At 53.3% G+C, this 12,876-nt stretch overlaps 1 protein-coding gene across 1 annotated transcript in view; it reads left to right on the forward strand.

The window, feature by feature from the left end:
- The window catches only part of SH3BP4 (SH3 domain binding protein 4), a 103,073-nt gene that overhangs the window by 38,721 nt on the left and 51,476 nt on the right, over positions 1 to 12,876 (forward strand). Inside the window, exon 2 of the mRNA XM_003278555.3 lies at positions 4,237 to 4,310. The gene's annotated coding sequence lies outside the window, so the exon portion shown is untranslated. The remainder of the gene's footprint in view (positions 1 to 4,236; positions 4,311 to 12,876) is intronic.

Consider the following 12,876-nt stretch of genomic DNA (forward strand, 5'->3'; position numbering starts at 1 on the left):
TGAGAATTCCTTTTCTCAATTTGCAGATGGAGACTCTGAGGTCTGATGAATTACTTTGACGGGGCTGTTGTTAATGAACCCCAAATTGCTGGGTGGTTTGCACAGTGCAGAGGGATTGTCTTACAGGTCAGGAGGCTGGAAGTCCAAGTTGAGTATCAGCAGGGCCGGTTCCTTCTGAGGCTGAGGGAGAATCAGTTCCAGGCCTTCTCCCTTAGCATCTGGGGGTTTGCAGGTAGTTGTTGGCTTATAGAAGCCTCGCCCCCCATCTTAGTCATCCTGTCACCTGTCCCTCCCTGTGTGCATGTCTGTTGAAACTCCCCCCCTTTTATAAAGTCACTGGGTCGTATTGGATTGGGGCCCACCCTGGTGATCTCACTTTAGCTTGATTGCACCTTGAACACTCTGTCTCCAAATAAGATCACTTTCTGAGGTACTGGGGACACATGCAAATTTGGGGGGATGCAATTCCATCTATACCATTTGGGAAATTGGGTGAATAGCTGTCTTGGTGACTGTCCTGGAATGAGGATTTAGGACACGGTGGTCATCTCTGTGTGTGAATATAGCTTCCTGTCTGGATGTGGTGGGGTGAGGACCATGAGCCTCATATCATTTATCCACTCGCCCTCCCAGACCCACTGAGGTGGGATGAACTCTCTGCAGATTTGTCATCAGCTGAGACTGTCAACCATTGTTAAAACAGCTACTCAGATGGACAGAGCGACATAATGCCCTTCTCTCTGCACCGTGGGAGAAGACACTTGTGTTTTGAGCTGCTGAAGGCAACAGAATCTTGTCTTCTTGGCATTGTGGTTTTTGGAGATTTGCCCCAAATCATGGTTAATGACAACATTGATGTTTCTTGAAAGAACCGGAGAATAAGGCATCCTCTAGACTTTATGCCAATTCCACCCACCCACACTAAACCGCGTGGTTTTCTTGGGGCCCCTGGAGACTGACGGGTCCACACTGGTGTCTGGTGGTGCCCACAGGAGAACAGTGCTTCATTGAAAGATCGTGTCCCCCTCTTCTCAGCAAGGCGGTCCTTGTCCAGAGACCTTGGGCCTCTGGAGAGGTTGATCAGGAGTTGGGGAGGTAGAAAGGGGCCAGCGGTCCTGTCCACTGAATCCATCCACTGGGACCTCCCGGACATGACAGTTTGAGCCAGATTCTCTCCTCCCTCCACTCCAGCACTGAGGGGCTAGCAGTGCCACATGTGCACCTGTCCCTGCTCAGGGTCCAGTTCTGGCATCTCTGAGCCCCCTGTCAGGGCAGCTGGGTCCTCCCATACTTAGGCATGAGGTATGAGTTTACCCAATCATCCCCCTGTCCAGGGAGCCTGCCGGGCTCAGCTTCAGGACCACAAGGCTATTAAGTAAAGACGCTGCCTAAAGAACCTGCCAGAAGGAAAGCTCCAGAGGGCTTGCAGGGCCCTTATCCAAAAATGCGAAGAGAATCGGCGCCGAAAGCCACAGTGACGGAGGGTGTTGTCAGTGCAGCCTCTCTTTAAATACAGAAAGGAGCACGGCAGCTTTTTGGAGTTGGGGCGAGGTGGCATCTGGAGTTATCCAGCAAAGATTTATTTTGTGCCTTGGGGGGCGGGAGCTGGCCAGCCTGGGGAGGGCTGGGCAGCAGCGAGGATGGCGAGGCTGAGGCCCTGGGCCACATGCAGGTCTTTTTCTTCGGGGCGGCTGGAGGGCAGCTCTCCAGGCAGCTCTGTGGCCTCGGTAGCCCCCATGACCAAGTGGAGTGGAGTGAGCTGGGGGAGGAGTGTCACAAGGAGGAAGGCATTGTGGGCCCCTGGAGATCAATGCGTTCCTGCCGTGTGGCTCTGGGTCTGGGCCGCACCTGGAGATGGATGCGTTCCTGCCGTGTGGCTCTGCGTCTGGAGCCCCTGGAGATGGACGCGTTCCTGCCGTGTGGCTCTGGGTCTGGGCAGCACCTGGCAGCCTTTGGGGTAGGCCTTGCCCACAGCCTGGGAGGCGGGGGAGCTCCTGTGAAAGGAGCTGAGTCCTTCTGGGGAGCGCCCAGTGGGGCTTGTTGTCCCTGCCTTGGGCTTGTCTCAGGAAGTGCCCCGGGCAGAGTGAGGAGGCTGAGATGAGCCCTGGGGGTCGGTTTCTCGAAGCCCCCGTCAGAGTTGATGTTCGGGCCACATGTTCTCTTGGGGTGATCCATTCTGTGTCACTGTACCCGCCCTCCCCTCATTTCCTCACTGGCCCAGTAGTAACTGTGGCCACTGGAGGCGGGTCCCCACTGAGGCAGTTCCCATCTGTCCTTGATGATGGCCTGCGATGGACCCACCTGATGAAGGGGCCCAGCAGTGCCGGTGCCTGCCTAGAATTCAGGATGGAGATTCTGAGTACCCTGACCACGGCATAGGGTCTTGGGGTACAAAGGAAAGAAGAGGCACTAGGTTCTCAGAGATGCTGGTGCAGTGGCTTTTAGAATCAGAAGAAAAAATGGGAAATGCATGCTCACGGTAGAGGAAATGGGAGAAGCTGTGGAAGTCTGAAAAAGGCAGGGACATATACCATGAAGCCAGCCTCATTCGTAGTTTCACTTCCCCCAGGTTTTTTTCAGTGCCCTTTTATTTCTTTTAAGATGATGAGATTTTCAACTGTTCTGTCTTGACATGACTCTTTGGAGAACGAGTACTTTGAGAGAGATTCCGAAGAGCTCTGAGCGACATGGTAGACCCATTTCAAAGGAGGGGGATGGATGGATGGCGGCATCCTGCCTTCTCTGCCGAGAACAGGGCCGCCTTGTGATTCCTGTCCTGAAAATCAGCCTGTGTGCAGGTGGCTGTGCAGGAGCCGTGGGTGGCACCTGCAGTCCCACCTGTCTCTTCCCACCCTTTGTTTTTGTCTTCTCTGGTTTCAGATCTTTTGTGTTTGTGCATATATTTTGTCACATTGTTGCGGCCTTTTTCGTAGCGTTCATTGATTCTTTTCATTTTGCCTGTGTGATTTTGCACATCGCTTGTACCCTTAGAAGGTCCGTGTCTACGTAGAGATCAACTATACGACCAGATTTTCTATTACCTATTGGGCGGTTTCCTTTCCTCCCTCCCTCTCCCCCTCCACACCCTTCTATTGATCTGGAATTCATTTTGTCTTTGGGTGTGAGTTGAAGCCCTGAAGGGGGTGGTGGGATCTGTGCTCTGAACACCAGCCAGTTGTCCCAGCATCACAGGGAATGATTCTTTCCTTCTTGGGTGATTGTGGTGCTCCTTTTAATTGCATGTTAAATATTTACATGGATGGAGGTCTGTTCTGGGCTGTCTGCCTTCTGCGGAGGATGAGTGGCCATGATTTAGGGAAGGTGTCCAGAAGGAAGTTCCCACTCCTTCTTTCACAGTCTGATGAGGTCCTGGATTCCTCTGAAGGCACCGGGGCCCACTCTGTTATTCCTGTGGAGAAAGTCAGCCTGAGGGGGAGGGCATCATGGTGGCACCTGCAGTTTCGTCTGTCGCATCGACGTTGGCTGGTTCTGCTCTCAAAAGCGCCGGCTCTGTAGTGATGTCAGCGCCGTGTGACTTGAGGAGGAGACCCCACTGCTGCGGTGTGTCTGGGGTTCATCTTCAGGGCGCAGCTGATAATATGCTTCTGTTGCGCTCACAATGCCAGTCATTGCAGCAGAAGTAATGGCAGGTGACGGGAGACTCAGTGTTGGGGTGAGAAAAGGCACAATAAGCTATTGTCACAGGCGAGGCTCCCTGTGAAGCGGACCGTGACGCAGAGGCCACTGGGCGGGACGTTTAGGTTTGCTGGCGAGCGCAGCAGCAGGGGAAGAGGACAGTGAGGCTGGGACGCAGCCTCCATGCAGCCTGTCGCTGACCCCACAGGAGCTCTGGCCTGGGCCGGACTGCCGAGTCACCCTGATTCAGGAGTAGGGTGAGGGGCAGGCTTTGTTAGCCTGTGCTGGTCACTGGCCTGGTCATTGGGTGCAGGCTGGCCCAGGAAGGGGGCTGATGTGACCTCAAGAAGGGCTCTTTCCAGTGAGACAGTTCTGGGTGGCCCTTGGTGAAGGTCCTTCCGCTGACCACACTCCAGAGTTGGCTTCAGAAGGGGACCTGGGGGCCGTGTGGCAGCGTCCACCACTGTCCTCGCCTGCTGTGGAAATGCACTGCAGAGCCCGTCTGTCCTCCAGGACGTGAAGGGGCCCTGGCTGGAAGCAGGCCTGAGTTCTGCTCTGGGCGGGACTGAAGCTCACTCTTGCTTCCTTCTTGTCCTGCAGTGTCTCTCTTCTCTCCTGGACGGAAGGCTGTGTCCTGGGACTTCTCTGACAGCGGGAGGCTGCGGCTGTACCAGGTAGGCAGTGCAGGCATGGTGTGAGTGGGTTGCCGTACCTGGACCCGCTTTACCATGTCATGACCAAGGTGCCAGACTCATGGGGAGACAGGCCCCAAACGTGTGCAGAGCAGCTGCAGGAGGGAGAACGCTTCTGGAAGCTTCTGGTGACACTTGACCTTTCTCAGGCACTGCAGCCCTGTCCCTCATGGCGCTCTCCTCCCGTCCTCGAAGCCCACAGTGTTGTCCCCAATGTGGGAAGGTCATTTGTCATCCTGGCATCCAGAAGCCTGGCCCCGGCGCATTCCCAGAACAGCCCCGTGTTTCTCTTTTCAGCGAATCCTCTTTCTGTTGCCACCCGTGGAACGTTCTCACTCTTCCAAGAAGCCAGGCTAGCAGCTCATCCACCCCCAAGTAGCCGCGGGACAGAGCCCAGGTTGGGTGGTGTGTGCACAAAGGAGGGATTGTTCTCACGAGGTTACCTGCGACGAGATGGGAACAGACCCGCGGTTAGAGGTCACCCTCCCTGGGGCGTCGGGAGCATTTGTCCTTGAAACACGCTGGCAGAAAATGTTCCAAGGAAGCCTTGGCTGGTGTTCGTGAGGAAGAGCTGGGTTAAATGGTGTTCTGGTAAAATGTTCCTGGAGGTTTTCTTGGCTGTCCTTGGCTTTTATCCTCCTGGTTGGCAATAGAAGGAACACCCTCCTTTGTAAAGTGGGTTGGATGGGATCACCTACCTCATAGGGCGGGCGCAGCCTCCATTTTTTTAAAAAGCAACATACAAGTCTTTCCCCACCAAGTAGAAAGGATTGGATCTAAGTAAATGCTACATTTGGATGCTCAAGGCCAAAGGGGGAGTTGAGAAGCCGCAGCTCACAGTAGGATTCCTTTTTGGGCCACCCTGGAATTGTAAAAGCCCTTCTAAATAAAGCAGGCAGCTACTTGCACTGTTTCAGGTTTTTCTTTAAATCCTGTAAACTGAGGGTAGCTGACTGGATTTTGTTTCAACTTCTCCCCCCACCCTTTCTGTTCTGTCTCTTTGTTTTCCAGTATCTGCAGTGCCTTAGGATGGAGAGAGGGTTTGAGATGTTCAGGAGGAGGCTCAGGGCTTTCCATAGTGACGTGAGGAATTCAGGGGTGCTCTGGTCCCAGGGTCAGTCCTCCGCCCACTGGGGCCTCAGTGACTTGAAACACTTCAGCCCAGGCAGAGGCCACCAGCAGGCCTTTCCTTATAAGTGCAGCCCCTGGCCCTGGAGGCTGTGGTCTCTTTGGGCTGCGGTGAACCCTCCTGAAAGGCATCCACATTCCTGGCATTCTTCCGGCCTGGCACTGGTCAGAAAGCTGGGGTTTCTGAAATCAAAGGCGAGCACTGCAGCTTGGTTCCTGTCTGTAGATAAACTGGAGGGACACCAGGGGGTTGTGCGGCGTGGTTCTCTATGGGCCCCCACATGGACTTGCCTCGCTGGATTTTGCATTTGGGGCATTGCCAGAGCAGGCCCCATCCTGAGCAAAGCAGGAGGAGGTTAATGGGGGTCCCTCTCAGGCTCCAGCAGTTCCTTGGGCGGCACGCATGTGGTTTGCTTTTTCTGACCCTGTGCCAGAGTTACTGGGGCAGCAAGACATCTGGGAAGAGGAACGGGAGGGTGGGACGGGTGCTGCCATCCTACAGCGGTGCCCGCTTGTCTCCGTGGCGGGCACACAGGCTTCCGGGAGCCCGGTGAGGGAGGTGCACCCAGACTTGCCCTGGATACAGCGGGCAGAGCGTTGCACGTGCCTCTGGTTGGGGTGTAGGGGTGCTTGGGGGCGTGGGTCCCCACAGCAATTAGAGACCATCCACAGGCCACCGCACTTTGAGTTGATTTTCGTTTTGCCTTGTTTTCCCAGAGGCATACATGCAGTGTTTTCTTGGTGCCTCTGAATCGTCATAGTCTGATTTGCCTGGGGGTCAGTGAGAGACGCGGCTGCCCAGGGTTTCCATTTCCACGCCCTGAGTTTTACCCGTGGCAAATTTTGTGATTTGCATGTAGTTCCCGCCTCATGGGTTCAAGTTGTTAACCTGTTCCTGCTCCCACTGTCATCACCGTCAGAGGTAGTTTATCCTGGTGCCTGGTGTCCTTCAGGACGAAGGAGGCAGCAGAAATGCTCCCTGTCTCGGTTCCTGAGACCACAATGACCGAGGAAACGGAGGTCTGCAGCAGAGCACGGCGGACTGCTCCTCCAGGGAGTGTCAGCCAGGGGACGGAGCCGGTGCGGAGGCCACGGCCCCACAAGGCCTGCCCCTGTGGTTGTTCCCACCATCCCACTGATGGCTGGGAAGGGTGAGCTCCAGCCCCCAGTGGCTTCAACACCCACCCTCTGTAGTTGTGTCTGCTCAAGGCCTGGGAACACCCTGCCTGTTTCACAGATGAGAAACTCATCTCAGAGTACTCAGAAGCCCAGAATACTTCATTCAAGTTCAAGTTCAGAGAGTGATTAAGAAGAATCGGAGGACTGGGTGCGGTGGCTCATGCCTGTAATCCCAACACTTTGGGAGGCCGAGGTGGGCGGATCACGAGATCAGGAGATCAAGACCATCCTGTCTAACACGGTGAAACCCTGTCTCTACTAAAAATACAAAAAAATTAGCCGGGTATGGTGGTGGGCACCTGTAGTCCCAGCTACTTGGGAGGCTGAGGCAGGAGAATCACCTGAACCCAGGAGGTGGAGATTGCAGTGAGCTGAGATTGCACCACTCACTCCAGCTTGGGCGACAGAGCGAGACTCCATCTCCAAAAAAAAAAAGTCTCAGAGCCCAGCCTGCAGTCCGGCTGCATCTGTGTGTCCCTTAAACCACTCCTCTGTTCCTTTAGCTTAGCTGGGTGCCTGGGCGGGCACATGAACCACGTGGGCTGGTACCATACCCCCTCTAGACTGGCCAATGGGAATAAATCATGAGCCACAAACAGGAGACATAAAAATGAACAGGTAAACATGATTTTTTTTCTTAGGATTGTAAATTCACACGACAGTTGAAGGTGCAGTGAAGAAATGGGTGGTAGCAGAGTCACCCACTCTCTGCAGATGGACTGGCCATGCAGGCTCTGCCTGGGCACCTCCTGCCCGGACCATGTGGAAAGTCTTCAGGGGTCACGTCGGACTGAGGGTCTCCAAAGTTCCTATCCCTTTGTGTGTTTGGTGAGCTTTTTGTTTGTTGGTTTTGGTTTGGAGGTGAAAGTCACATGACATCCAGCTGACCACTGCAATGGGCATCGAGTACATTGTTGGTCCTGTGTCACCCCTGCCTCTCTCTCATTTCAAAACTTCCTCATCACCCTGGAAGAGCACCCTGTACTCACTCCATCACCACTCCCATTGCCCCTGCCCCCGCCTCTGGCAACCGCTAATTGGTTTGCTCTTGAGGTTTGCACTGGGCTAAGTCCCCATGGCCTTCGATCTGTGACAGAGATCCTGGCTTTCATACATCCTTGGGACAGAGAAACTAAGGCCAGCATCCTTGATAGCATGACCAGGTCTGCTTGGACTGTCCATTGAGGTGACCTGCAGGCACTGATTTTGCACCTGCCAAGGCCCGACCTCCCCATTATCAGCAGATAATCCAATATAGGAGAAGGGCACTTGAGGCCGTGCAGTGGCTGAACGGGAAGCTGTGCTCAGCGTCTCTCCAAGCCTCTGCATTCCAGTGACAACATCCGCAGGGCCTCAGTGAATAAACCGCTGCAAACGCACGTTGGTGAGGCCATCAGCTGCCGTACTCCTGGCGACACATTGGACTAAGAACGGCGCCTGCCTTCTTAAGAGGCTTGTTTTGTGGTGTCATAACTAGCCTGCCTTACACCTTTCTTAAAGCAAGCATGTTGTGAGTTCACAGGAGGGATTTTTAACATACTTGAGGCTTTGGGGACAAAAGATATCAGTCAAAGAAAGATTCTGCTATTATTTATTTCAAGAGCCTTTGAATCTCTTGCTGAAATCTGCTCCCATTTTGAAGAACCTTCCCATCAAATCAGAAAAGCCCTGATTTTCCTGTCTCTGTGTTTGGAATTGTCCCCCACCCTGTTGTTAGTTCATTCCTTAAAGTTGTCTGGGCAGACTGCAATTTCAGAAGGGCACCTGGATGCATTTCATTCTTGGGGCAGAAAAATCCCTATGCAAAGAGCTTCTGACTAAGCATAGACAGATTTCAATTATTGGCACAATAGCATGTTACATAAATCAATTTCCTTGGGCCTCAGTTTCCTCCTTGGTAAAGATGGAACCTGGGTCTCTGAAGGGTCTCAAAGACTAAAAAGGAATCGAAGACACCCTCAGACTTGCTCAACAAGAAAAGGGGGCAGGATTATTGGAATGATCCAGAAAGAGAGCATAGTGAGTCTTCTCAAACTTTGAGAAATGAATTGGTCGTAAAAAATCAGACTTTCCTCTCACCTGTGCAGCTGGCTCTGTCACCTGGCCTCTGCTGCTCACCACCAGCACACACCTGGCCCGGGATTGGTTGCCAGCCAATGCGCAGCAGCCCCTTGCAGGACCTGCCCTTGGGCAGAAGCAGCTGGTTGGGCCAGCTCAAGCTCTGGGTCCGCTGTGGATTGATTCACCTGTACCTGGTCTCCACCACTGATCCGTCTGGAGAGGGGTGAGGCCACAGGGGTTTCCGGGCTTGGGGTGTGCCTGGGCCAGGCAGCGACAGCCACTAGGACCCCCAGGCAATCAGGGAAGTGGCACTCACTCATCCTCAGCTGTGCTTCTCTGCAGGCTCCCTCCCTCCTTCCCTTCTTCCTTCCTTTCAGAGCTCCCTACAACCCTATCACGTTAAGCAAGTCCTGTAGCCTCTCTGGGCCTCGCTTCTCTCACCTGCTTATGGAGGGCCCCCGAGCCTCAGCTGTGTGGCTTCACTGTTAACATGTTATTGATGTGACCGGGGGACCGCCCCTGTCCCTGACATTTCATTCATGCTGTTCTCCCATGCAGGTTGCTCTCCTGATCTGGGCCCTGCCCTTTGGTTCCAGGGGATATGAAGGTCAGAGGAGGGATTAGCATGATCCACTGGCCAGAGTCAATAACACGGGGCCCCTCCTTCCAAGAGGTCAGCAGGAGGCTTAGCCAGAAGGGAAAGCTTGGGGTCAGGCTCTGATGCTTTGTCTCTGAGCCACTGACACAGAGGACATCAAGCTGCTATGTTCATGTCCCCATTGCGTAGAGGTGGGTCCTGTAGTCCCACATGTGGTGTGCTCTGAATCTCCTTTCCACTCTGTTGGAGGGCCAGAGGGACTTGAAAGATCACAGAGCCCAGCCTTGCGTTTGGCAGAGGAGGAAGCAGAGACATAAAGGCCAGGGACTTGTCCCGGTTCCTACCCGCCATCTGGTGCCCCACACACTGGGGCCTGTCCCCACTGCCAGCAGCCTCTGTGTGGGTTCTGCCTTTTTCTGCACTGGTGGTGTCTCCCCATTGCCCCAGCTGCTCGTGGGCAGGCGTCACCTTGTTCTGACCCCTTTCCTTCCCCCAGGCAGCTCTGGACTTTGCTCTCAGCAAACACAACTGGATTCTTTTCCTTCTTACCTTATCATTGCCCATAAATCCCGTTTACACAGTGCTCACTTTTTTGTCTGAGCTGGGACGTACAACCTCGTCTCTGCCTCCAGTTTTTGAGAAATTAATTATAAACAGTGTTGACAGAGGCTCTGGCTTGACCTGGGGCATCTGCTGCTCTTCCCGGCCTTAGTCTTCTGAAGGTAACTGTTATCAGTAACAGAGCAGATGTGTTTATCCTGGGCTCCTGGGCCCTTGGCGTGGCCCTTTGAGGGGGTCTGTGAAACCCCTGAAACTGCATGCAGAACTTTGCAGATGGAGGTGGTTTTCTGAAGAGAGGGTCCAGAGACTTTGTCAGATTCCTTAGATGATTTGCACCCTCAAAAAACGTTAACAACCTCTGAGCTGGAGGAAGGCCTAAGACAAGCCTATCGCACTTGGAGATAAGATAAGCCGAGGCGGGACCTAACGGGGCCTGAATGTCTTGGCCGGAGTGCGCAGCTGAAACAGAGATGACACTTGACAGAAACCAGGGTAAAACTCTCCTTCCCTTTATTTAGCTTTTATTTCTTGTGCTTTTCATTAAGTACAGATATTCTTTGCCCACTTACAGAACAGGGCAGACCTGGCTTCTGAAAATTATCTTTAGGTTTTTCATTGAATTTGGTCTTATTCTGAACAATACCTGAACGTCGAAGGTGCTCCCCTAGATAGGTTAATAGAAACCCACCTTCCAGGGCAAGAGGCAGCATCCAGGGAGCCTGTGGACAGGTGACTAGAGAGATGAGTTCTCACGGACCATTCGGGCTACTTGGTGTTCAGGCCTGGACATTTCAGTGCTGCGTTTGAAGAGGAATTATGAGTTGGCTCTCAAAGGAGGGTGAGGTGTTTTGTTTTTTGTTTTTGTTTTTTTTGACATGGAGTCTTACTCTGTTGCCCAGGCTGGGGTGCAGTGATGCAATCTCACCTCACTGCAACCTCCGCCTCCCGGGTTCAAGTGATTCTCCTGCCTCAGACTCCAGAGTAGCTGGGATTACAGGTGTGCGCCACCACACCTGGCTAATTTTTGTATTTTTAGCAGAGACAGGATTTCACCACGTTGGCCAGGCTGATCTCAAACTCCTGACCTCAGGCGACCTGCCCACCTCGGCCTCCCCAGAGTGCTGGCATTGCAGGTGTGAGCCACCATGCTGGGCTGGAGGGTACTTTTTTTTTTTTTTTTTTTTGAGAAGGAGTCTCGCTCTTTCACCCAGGCTGGAGTGCAGTGACGCGATCTCGGCTCACTGCAGGCTCCGCCCCACAGGGTTCACGCCATTCTCCTGCCTCAGCCTCCCGCGTAGCTGGGACTACAGGCGCCCGCCACCTCGCCCGGCCAATTTTTTGTATTTTTAATAGAGACGGGGTTTCACCGTGTTAGCCAGGATGGTCTCGATCTCCTGACCTCGTGATCCGCCCGCCTCGGCCTCCCAAAGTGCTGGGATTACAGGCGTAAGCCACTGCACCTGGCGAGGGTACGTTTTTAAATGATGCAATTCTGGGGCCATCATCAGATTTGGCAAAGAGGAAGCTGCAGGAGATAACTGTTACTATACAGGATTTGAAGAAGTCTCCTACAGGCTTATTTTATATTTAAATTGTGCACAGTGGTTTATAGTTTGCCAAGCTGTCTTGGGTTTGTTATGTTGCGTAATCTTCTCAAGGATAGGAGGGTTGAGCCAAGTATTCATTAGCAGCCTCGTTTTACAGATGAGGAAACTTGTACCTCAGAGAAGCTGAAGTCATCAAACCAAGGTCAAGCCGGATGCGGTGGCTCACGCCTGTAATCCAAGGGAGGCAGAGGCGGGCGGATCACTTGAGTCCAGGAGTTCAAGACCAGCCTGGGCAACATAGCAAAACCTGGTCTCTATAAAAAATACAAAAAATTAGCCAGTTGTGCTGGTGACACTTGTATCCCCAGCTACTCAGGCGGCTGAGGTGGGAGGATTGATTGAGCCCAGGAGGTCAAGGCTGCAGTGAGCTGTGATCACGCCACTGCATTGCAGCCTGCATGACAGAGCGAGACCCTGTCTCAAAAACAAAACAAGTAAAACAAAAAGGCTCAGGCATTTGGCAGGGATGGACCTAAACAGAATCTTCTGATCCCAGTGTCGTGACATAGGGTCCCCAGAGCAGATGGACTGGGTTCAGATAACGGAAGGCCACAGAAAATTCTAGAATTGTCAGCAGAGGGAGGAGTTTGCCTGACAGCAGCAGATTCCAAGGAGGGCCCGGATGAACCTCCAAAGGGAATGCTGATTCCGTTCTGCCTTTGATCTCTTGATTTCAAAAGAACTTGAAGTAACTTGAACCTGGCTGCCATCTGCCCAGGCGTAGATGTGTGCCGGAAGGCAGGTCTGCATCTAAGTTGCTGTGAAATAGTTTGCCCAACTCGGATGCTACGTTTCTTTAGAAAATCTTCAAGCTATCACACGTGAATAGGCTTCTGATCAAATAAGCCCAGGGCTTCGGTGGATGGGGCGTGGCTGGCAGCAGGGCCAGCGTGGCCCTGTCCTTTCAGTCCTCCATGGCAGGGACCCAGGAAGCAGTACCCAAGGGCTGGAACCAGTGTGACCGAGGAGAGCTCTCCCCTGGCTAGGGCCTGGCGCTCAAACGCCAGATTCTGGGGTGGACTTGGATCCTGCAAACCCAGGCCACGGAGGCCGGGGTACCAGTGTATTCATTTGACAGGAAAAAAGGGGATACTTTGGAGGTGCAGATAATGCGTCCTCACTTTACAGGTCAGGGGCATGAGAGCAGAATGAGGGTCATTGGAAGGATGGAGTGTCTGTTTACTGTTTTATCTCTGAGAAGCAAACCCCGTTTTCTTCGCATTTTGCCAGCACCTGTGTGTAGCCTGGACTGTGGAACTAAACTCTCTGGTCTGCGGGGTGGAGGGGTCAAATCATGGTGAGAATAGCTGTATGGCTCCGCTCACTGACCTCTGTTGGGCCTTAGTTTGCTCATCTGTAAAATGGGAGTGAGAAGTCGCAGTTATGGGCATGTGACGCCTTCCCAGTCACACTC

The sequence above is a fragment of the Nomascus leucogenys genome, chromosome 22a (assembly GCF_006542625.1).
Source record: "Nomascus leucogenys isolate Asia chromosome 22a, Asia_NLE_v1, whole genome shotgun sequence".
Lineage (NCBI taxonomy): Eukaryota > Metazoa > Chordata > Mammalia > Primates > Hylobatidae > Nomascus > Nomascus leucogenys.